The following is a 10,802-nucleotide window of genomic DNA, read 5'->3' as shown; positions in this document are numbered from 1 at the left end:
TCGATTTAGATTTTTACCCTTTTTTACGTAATTTTTTTCCTTCTTTGATAAAAAAATTGTTTTCTTTATTGTACCTGCATATCAAAGTTATTATGGATTCTGATATGTTGGGAACTGATAACAAAGGAGAAAATAATGCTACGCGTTGTGGTTATGGTTCTCGATTTCGAATTTGTTCTACTTTTTTTAAGGTTAAGGGTAAGTTTGGATGGACGATTGGGTGCGGTGCAGTGCGTTTAGCTTACTTTTTGTCTCACGTTACAGTATTGTTACAGTATTTAATCTCACCGCCACTGCTGTTTTTACACTAATCGCAGGTAAATGCACCGTCCATCCAAACTCACTTTAAGTCTCTTAAGTTTTTTGCGTATAGGTTGGTCTTCCATTCTATACCTGTGTATTTTTTTCCCATAATCGAAGAGCTTTAAGAATGCATAAATTTTGGGATATCAAATGAAACAACATGAAGTTATTTGAGATCTTAGTATTCGATAATCGACTAAGATCGTTATTAATTTTTAGCTCTACCTGAAGTGTCAGTATAGTGGTTACTAGAGGTGCTCATGGGCCGGGCGGCTCGGCCCGACGACCCGCCCGAAATATGGGAGGGTTTGGGTAAAAATATAGGCCCGAAATATGGGCTTGGGCAAAAAAATGAGGCCCGTTTAGAAAACGGGCCGGGCCTCGGGCACCACATTTTTGGCCCGGGCCCGGCCCGGCCCGATATAATAAATATATTTATTTTTTTAATTTTAAAATATTTTTTACATACTTTTTTTAATTTTTTTAATTTTAAAATATTTTTAAAATACTTTTTTTAAAAAATTTTTAATTTTAAAATATTTTTAAAATACTTTTTTTAATTTTTTAAAATTTTTAAAATAAAAATAGGCCGGGCCGGGCTTGGGCTTATATTTTTTTCCAGGGCCGGGCCTGGGCAAAATCTTAGGCCCATATTTCGGGTCGGGCCGAAATTTTTTTATGGGCCCGGCCCGAACCCGGCCCGGCCCATGAGCACCTCTAGTGGTTACCCTCTCAAAAGGTATGTTGGACGTATGTACCGGGGAATCTCATCAATAAAGTTATGCAATCATGAATGAGCTCCGAGTAAAATATTTTCATTTGTTTCATAAGATCAATAACAACCAAGCTTAACAATAACATGAGTAATGTTCATTCTCTGAGCGAATAAAGGTTGGTCCCAAACAACCCAGAGTTGGTCCATAATGTTGGTGGTGTGGCCATGGTTAAAGTGACCATCAGCAACCCAATTGCCACTAATCATGTATAATGGCTCTTGTGTTAGTGACTCTTGTATTATCAAGGGAGGAGCTGTCAACAATTGACTTTGAACAAACCTTGTAAGGGGATTTTGCTTGACTTGAAAAGTTGAGGGATAACCATAATCTAGATCCATCGGAAAGAGTGAAGAATTCCACGGTGAGAGAGATAGCTCTGGATTGAATATCGCTACCACTTAAGGGTGTATCAAGGATGACTGCATTTCTAGCAATTCAAATGCTCGAAGGAAAAAAGCAAACATGGTTAGCCAAGGGATACGATGACAAGGAAAAGGTGATTTGGAAGTTCTTAAGCCAATATGAGAATATTCCTTTGAGCGCTAGAGTTCAAACCCCACCAAAAAGAGTTCACCATCTTTTGTAGAGCATCACAAGAGTTAAGGGGAGCAAAAAGACACTTGTGCAGAAAATTGATAACGCTTGGGCAATCATTTTTAAAACCACCTCATTCTTGAGCTTTGACAGAAGTTTATTCTTCCAGCTATAAATTCTTTTACTCAAACGATCCCAAAGAAAGGAGAACACCTATTTCTTTTTCTTTCCCACAAGAAATGGCCCAAATAATGACTATGGTTCAAATAGGCCCAGACCCCTAAAGAAGAGCACACCATTTGTCTATCTAAAAGTTCGATGTTAGAGCTAAATAGAATTCTAGATTTTTTATAATTAATAGATTGACCCAAAGTCGCCTCATAAGTAGAAAGAATAGTCTTAACAAATTGGCACTTCCCATCCTTAGCCTTGAAAAGAAGAAGTTATCATCGGCAAACAAAAGATGTGAGACACTCGAACTCCCTCTACAAATAGAAATATCATGTAGCTCCTTCTACTTTCCGATTGCTGTAGAAGAAAATTGAGCCTTTTAGTACACATAATAAACAAATAAAGAGAAAGCAGATCACCTTAGCAAAGACCTCTACTCGAAATAACTAGCTCAACATCTAACCTGTTAAATGCCATATTATATTTAACCCGTCACATCCCAAATTTGGCATATTCGAGAGGAAGACAAATAGATGTGAAGGTTATCAGTTTTGGTGCACTTTGGTAGTTAGTTCTCCAATTTATAAGCTTCTGGTGAACTAATGTTTGGCGCATAAAGTATCCACCCATAGAAGTATTTAAGGATTTATTCTTGTAATATTCTTCAATTGAAGAAAGAGTATGACAAGCAAAGAGTACGCATCAGAATGTTGATTGAGCATGATGCGCCTACTAAGTATATGTTAAAGTTGTAAGAGACTAAAGTATCTTTAAGGCCACGCCATATGCGAGTTATTGCCATAGGTATGGTACGCCAAGTGTGCTCAAAAGATGTGGAATATGAGTTCTGTAATGTGATTGGTTGGGAGTCAACTAAGTTAACAGAATAGTCGCCGGATCATACTCGTAACGTTTTTGTTTAGGTAAGTTCGTATATTGTTTAAACTTGTTATTTGTTACTTTTGGTAACATGTTAACTATTATTCATGTTAGGCACAGTTTAAATTGAATAATAAATGACAATTGGTGATTTTGGACTAAATTGTGATATTGGCTAAATTATGATTATGTTGAAAAATGAAAATTTTATGGTTGTGAGCTTGTTGTGGTACAATAAAAATGAAGTTAATTTATTTGGAAACAAAAAGTGACCCATATGAACCTCGTGAATGCTTAGGATACAAATGACATGTCATTAGGGTTATTATAGTTCGGGTGCTGGTCTTGGATGTCTTACCGATGACTGAAGTGTAACACCCCAATCCCGTATCCGTCGCCAAAACAGGGTTACAGAGCATTACCGAAGTTTACGGATCAATCAGACAGAAATTTCAAATGTTTCATTACATATTAATATTCATAATAAAACCAATCAAAATCATATATATTGTCCCTTAAACGAGCCCTCAAGACCTGAAATACATACTAGAAACAAGTTGGGACTAAATCAGAAACTTAGAGAATTTTTCAGAAATATTTAAAATTTTCAACATTGCAGGGGTCACACGGTCGTGTGGCCAGGTCGTGTGACTCACACGGCCAGAAGACACACACGTGTCTCAGGCCGTGTGAGAATTAGAAATAGGGACACATGGTCGTGTCCAGCCCGTGTCCATACCCGTGTAACTCTCTGACTTGGGTCACACACCCGTGTGCTAGGCCGTGTGAGCATATTGACTTGCATTCTTAAGATGATACAGGGGACACACGGTCGTGTCACTTGACCATATGTCACACATGGCTGAGACACACACCCGTGTACCTACTCGTGTGGATGAAAATAAACCATTTTCTAGGCCACGTTTCTCACCCAAATTGACACCAACCTAGCCTCAACAAATTGTACATCCACAAGCCATAACAAGTCATGCAACACAAGCTAAAATCAAGTCTTAAACATATATTATTACCACATACAACTAATAAACCCTTAGGCACCTCAAATGACAACTTAGAAAAATGCCAATCAAGTATCCAACCTTACCTAATTAGTTTATCTAACCAAGTTACCAAAGTTCACTATAACTCAATTACATACATACATACATATATCACTTATACTAACATCACAATCATGCCTTAATTTCATACCAATATGTGAGTTGGTTATATAAACAAAATATTATTCATAATATTTTCATAAGCTAAACTTTGACTAAGTCCGTACGAAAGCCTATACATGCCATATAAACTATATTAAATGTTTCAAAAACTACCGAGATAAGCTGGATAATGTGACTTGAGTGTTGATCCGATCGTCCAACCTTCTGAAAATCTACAAAGATATTAAACAATACAAATAAGCTTAATAAGTTCGACGGGTTAAATAAGAATCTTATCGAACCTACTATAACAAGTCAAATAAATAAAATTATTCATGTCAACTTCCTGTCATTCACAACTTCAATTGACAAATACATTCGTATTCAAATCAATACAAAATAAATAACATGTCTTTCAAATTCATTAAATAAATCACCTTACCGAATTTTTTTCCATTCAAAGAATGACTTATGGATAAGAGTACATCGTTAACAAAAGCTCATAAGAACTGTCCATCTGAATATGCCAACAGAAGCTTGAAAGCTAAACAGAAGCTTATAAGAGCTGAACAGAAGCTCGTAAGAGCTAATTCACCCAATTCTGCCAAACAGAAAGTAAAACACGAGAGTTCGCAACAAATGCTGAACCTTATTTTACCTGGGTAAAATGCTGATATCTCCCTCCAATACCATCATACGCCAAATTACGATTGTACTCAAATCTCGAGTTCCATTCAAACCAAATATCCAATTCAATATTATAATTCCAATAATAATTCATTTCCAACAATAGAATAAATGCATAATACCATTCATCGAATTTATACAAATATTAAATTTTAATCGTACGAACTTACCTGGATTGAATTGTAGTAATTGTAGAAGTTGAGGGACTATTTACTATTTTTCCTTTTTCACGAGTATTTACGGGATCTTGATCTAAAATATAAAAGTATTCATTTATTAGCATATATTTCATTTTCAATTCATTTTACAATTAATACCCTTTTGTTTTTTTAAAATTTACACAATTACCCCAAAAATTTTACAATTTTTACAATTTAATCCCTTAATTAGTTAATCTATCAAATTAACTAATTTTCTCAATCAATAATCTATCCAAATATTCTAGGCCTTCATACAGCCCTTAATAAACCAAAAATTCACTATTAAACCCTAATATTTTAACTTTTTCACAATTTAATCCTAAAATCAATATTTAACAAAATCACTTAATAAAATCATCATACAACAAAATCAAAACTCTAAATCTATGTTATTCATCAAAAAAATCTAATATTTATCAATCGAAACTTCCAAAATTTTTCATAAAATCAAAAACAAAGGTATGGTTTAATTGAACTTAATTGTAACAATCTCAAAAATATAAAAATTACAAGAAACGGGTAAAAATTAAACTCACATTAAGCAAAAATTGAAGAACCAGCTTAAAAATTTCTCTCATGGCGGTTTAGGCGGAAACAAGAAGAAGAATGCATAAAAATAACTTTCAAATTCAATTGGTTTTATTTTAATTTCAAGCAAATTACCATTTTGCCATTCAATGGCTTTATTTAATTATTTTACCTTATTATGCCGCCTTATATTTTAATTTAGGTTTATTTATTACTTAAGTCCTTCCTCATTTATTAATCAAGTCATTTATTCATTTAAATATTATAATTAGCAAGTTTTACACCTTTTCTAATTTAGTCCTTTTTAATTAATTAACTATCGAAACGTTAAAATTTTTCAACGAAACTTTAATGTCATCTTAATGACACTCCTTACATATTTATAAAAATATTTACAGCTCAGTTTATAGAAACGAGGTCCCAATACCTCACTTTTTAAAACCACTTGACCTAGTATCTTACCACTCGAACCTAATAAATCATTTTAAAACATAAATTACCAATTCAAAAACCTTTTTAAAATCATATTTGACTCTTAAATATTAAATAATAATATTTATGATTTTACTTGCCAAATTTGGTGGCCTCGAACCACTATTTCCGATACCACTGAAAAATCAGGCTGTTACATGATGTCCTACATTTGTTGCGGATTCTCCACATCTCGTGTGCATAGGCCCATTTTATAGCTCGTGTGAGCATTTACAGTTACAGTCACACTTTGTGTAAGCATTGTTCTTGCGTATCCGACGTTATTTCATTTGGTTCATCAGGTGTTAAATGTGTAAAACGAAACAACTATATGGAATGAAACAATTAATGGAGAATTTGATATGAAATATTGAAACAAAATGTGATATACAAAATGAATACATGTTAAATGTGTAAAATGAAATGGTTACTCAAAATGGTTATATGAAATGATTCTACGAAATTGTAATATGAGATGGGTATACAAAATAGTTATATAAATGAGTATATGAAATGATTATATGAATTGATTATATGAAAATAGATATATGAAGTGATTGTACGAAATGTTTATATGGATAGATATGTAAAAAATGGACATTTGAAATGAACACTTGAAATGGAAAGATAAAATGTTAAATGAATAGATGTTGTATGAATGGTATATCAAATGTGTTTACTAGTATATGTTTTATGACAGAATAAAGTTATAAGTTTCATATTTGCGAACTTACTAACCTTGTGAGACTTGTAATATGTATATATTAATAATGAACTCATGACCTTATTTATGAATTTAATTGCGAAATGTTTAAGTTACGACCGTTACAGTAAGTTAAAGTTATGTTCAATACGAACTTACTAAGTTTTACGCAAGCTTACCTCATTTTTGGTTTTTCTTCTTTGTAGATAGTCAGTTACGAGCCATCGATTGCATTGCTTTTGGAGATTACATTATCCGACAACTTAATCGGTAACTAATTGTTCACTTTGGTTTGTTATTAGTGGCATGTAAATAGGGTTTTTGTATATATATGTTATAATCATTATGGATATGTTTTGTATCAATTGAAGTATGAGATGTGTTTATTAATGTGAAGCTTAATTAGTATTGTGGTTGATTGTGGTGTGTGATGGCAATGGTATGTCTATATAAGTGTTTTTGACCATATGTTATATGCCTTATGAAAGTGGTTTGATGTTTGATTCAATGGATGTGTATGAAATAGATGCATAGATATGTTAGATTGGTTTATAAGGTAGGAACATGTGTATATTGAATGTGAATTTGGATCAGTGTTTAATTCTGGTGCCAATGTGGGCATATTGGTTAGGCACAATGGGTTGTATATTTTTTGTATGCTTTTGTCATATTTAGATGTGTTTTGAATTGGTGAAAAAGTTTGGAAATGGTTTGGCTTGATGCCTAAGAAATGGTTGATGAATTGGCTTGCATTAGGGGTCATTTTGGATGCACATAGCTGTGTGCTACACACGACCACCCCACACGATCATGTGTCTTATTGATTTTTAGGTGCGGGTTTGACCCGCACGGTCACATGTTGTTACATGGCTTGGAGACATGATCGTGTGACCCTATTTTCAAACTGTACACAACTTGGCCATACGGTTATATGACCTCTGTTTTTATATTTTCTACATTTTTTGTTTTACTTCAAATTAGTCCCTAATTGTTTCCAAATTGATTTTTAGGTTCCATAAGCTCGAAATAAGGCTCGAAATTGTATATATGCTATGAATGATTATTGGTTTTGAATATTGATATTTAAATTAATAATTGAATGGTTTTATGTTGTCACTTGATTTGATAATACCTTGTAACCCTAATCTAGTGACGGATACGGGTTAGGGGTGTTACACATAATTTGTTCTTAATTTATTCTTTAAACAGATAGTGAATTATGATCAAATGATATTAGTGATGAACAAGTTTTAGGTATGTATAAATGTGACTACTTGATTCGATTGAGTTATGTCGAATTATATAAATAATTGTGATTGTGAATTGTTATTGATAATATGCTTCTATTTATGATACAATGAGATTTAGTAATAAAAAATAAAGAATAAAGCCTTATTACACATTACTTCGGTAATATACCAATGAACACTAGGTGCATATTACTTTGGACGTACCGATAAGCATTGGGTGTATATATATTTAGCACCAGACGTATATTATTTCGGTAGTTCTCCCTACAAATTTAAGAAAATAAAGTGTCATATCTATAAACATAGATTTTTCTAATTATCTCCTTACAAACACGCAACAGCCACTAAAAATCACTAAATCTTGCACCTACTCCCTGGCAACAGTGCTAACAACTTGATCGACTCCTTGTCGCCATTGTGAATGATGAGAGGAAATCAACACTAAAAATAACAATTGAATAAAATACTAAGTGCGGTATCTGCAAGTGTGACAAGTCAGTTGTAATATTTGTAATGTTACAATAAAACACCGAAATCTTCCAAGAATCGAACCCGAAGGAGTCAACGATTCAATGATTTCTATTCAATCAAGCATGCAAAAAAGGAGTATAGCTAGCTACTCACTAATGTCTATATTACGGAAAAACTTAATTTAAATATTAATTAAGCTAATTAATTACCTAAAATAGAAAAGGACTAAATTGTAAATAAAACAAAATATAAAACTATCAAATACAATAACAGGGAGGGTTGGTTGATTTCCATGTTGTTAATTAACCTTTGAATTAAGGATCTAAATCGTTAACACTCCTAAATTGGTTCTATTTTACCTTTCAGTCTCAACTTTACCAAATTAGACAAATTAGTCCGGTTTATCTCTCGACCTCACCCGACTAACCCAGGACTAATAAATTGGTGCCCATTAAGATTTCCTCTTGGTGTCACTTATCTTGATATTCCCTTAGGGGCATCAATCCTAAGTTTTAAAGTTTAATGGATTTAGTCTAATTTTTACGATTTAGTCCATGCATCAAAGACTAACTAAACAACATTTTCATCAACCAACCACCCTAAGATTTAGCTACTAATATTCATATATGAACCAACAAAAACCAAAAATTCGAACAACATATACATCAAGTAAACTTAAAGGAACTATGATAAAAACATGAACATTCTAGTAAAGACTTGAAGAAAACACAAATGACAATAATGGTAAGGAAGAAAAAACATAAAAGATCATATTTTTATCTAAGAAATTGGAAATGAATTTAAACTATATTAAAAGCTTTAGATGGAAATGAAAATACAATGTAAGGTTAAAGGATTTAAAGATAAACAACACTTAGCTATAGTAAAAACTAACTTAACTAACTAAGAAAATACAAGGAAAATAAAGAAGTTGTAGAAAGCTAAATCCTACAGCTAACCTAAACTAAAAGATGAAAGAAAAAACCTAAAACTAAGAAGCTTTCTAACCTAAACTACAACTCTTTTTGTTCTTAGCCAAAAATGGCTTTTAATAGCTTATTACAACCCAAATTTTAATGCCAAAATGCCCTTGGACGTTGTATTTTGATTGGTTTTGGTGTTGGACAAAAACTACCACTGCAGTCATTTTTCTTCACATCAGGCAGCGGTATTGCGATACCCACGACAGTCTTGAAATGGGGGTCCTTTGGGAGTTGGATATCGTGAAATCACTATGAAGAGCCTCAATCTTCTTCAATTCAGCACTATCACGGGTACCATGACTTCCATGCTTCGATATCGCAATACCCCCTTCTAGATGATGTTTTCGTTCACGTTCAGGCCTCCAATGACTCCCTACAAGACTCAATCAACCATTAGGATCCCTATGACACATTTGGTAAATTCGAGTCTCAAAAGTAGCATAAAATGCACTAATTCACTTATCAAAACAAAAAAAACTAAAACTAAGTAAAAACACAACAAAAAACATATAAATTGCTCGAGAATAAGCTCATTAAGTGTAATGGAGAGCCTAATTTGACATATCAAATTACAGAAGATCAAATAGTTTGATATTTATTTATCATGTATAAGCATTGTTATCATATTATATAGGCACCACTGAGCTCTTTTACTCAACATGCGGATTATTTGTTTTCGTGCGTAGGTGGCGATTAGGTTTTGGAGTGATCGATGAGAGCCAACAGCATCCAAATCTCACATCTCGACTCAACTAAATCTTTGTAAAGTTTCATTATGTTTGTGATTTATAATGGCATGTACCTAGAAATTAGGGGTCTTATAAGGTTTTTTTAATGGTATGAATTGTTGATGATATGTTTTTGGATGCCAAGTTGTTGGTTGATAATTGAGTGTTATATGGTTTCATAGGTATGATTTGGCATCCTTATGGCTTGAAGTAAAATTGCATTTTGGCATTTTTACCATTTGGCCTCAGGACACCCAGTTGAATTTTGGTAGTTGAGTTTGGATTCGAGTCCTAACTCCGTGGTTGACCTCACATAACTCAAAGAATATTTTGTAGGACATCAGTAATGATTGATTATACTTGCAATTGAAAATGCTTTTAAATTATGTCATGTATATATGGTTAATTATTCCATAAATGATACGAGTTACTTCGACAAAGTAATGTGACATCACACATTCAATTCTTATGATCGGATCAGGTGTGGGGTGTCAGAATGCATATCAAAATTTTCTCACCTAAATTCATCACTAACAAACTATGCAAGTAGCTGCTCATTATTTATTATGCATTTAAAACTAAGTATTAATAAGGGACGACATCAAAAGGGCAAGCATGGGCCTTGGCCCCCCAAATAGTAAAAAAATATTTTTAGTTCTTTCAAAAGTTTTGAATTTTTAAACTAATATAATGGTTATGTTGCAATTTGACCCCTTCTAAGATAATAAATTTCTTTATAATTCCTTTTAAAATTTACAAATGATATGTTAATACAATAATAAAATTATACTTTAATTTTCTTGGAAAAATATAATTCAATTTGGTTTTGTAAAATAAATTTCTGACTTCGTTGTGGTGTAAATATATTATTAGTTTAGCTTGAAGAGAACTCCTTTCACAATGACATGATAAAATACTGTAGCAACAATAACTTTACAAATAGGAAGACTATGTT

Source organism: Gossypium hirsutum, chromosome D11 (genome assembly GCF_007990345.1).
Source record: "Gossypium hirsutum isolate 1008001.06 chromosome D11, Gossypium_hirsutum_v2.1, whole genome shotgun sequence".
NCBI lineage: Eukaryota > Viridiplantae > Streptophyta > Magnoliopsida > Malvales > Malvaceae > Gossypium > Gossypium hirsutum.
Note: the sequence above shows the minus strand (reverse complement) of the source record.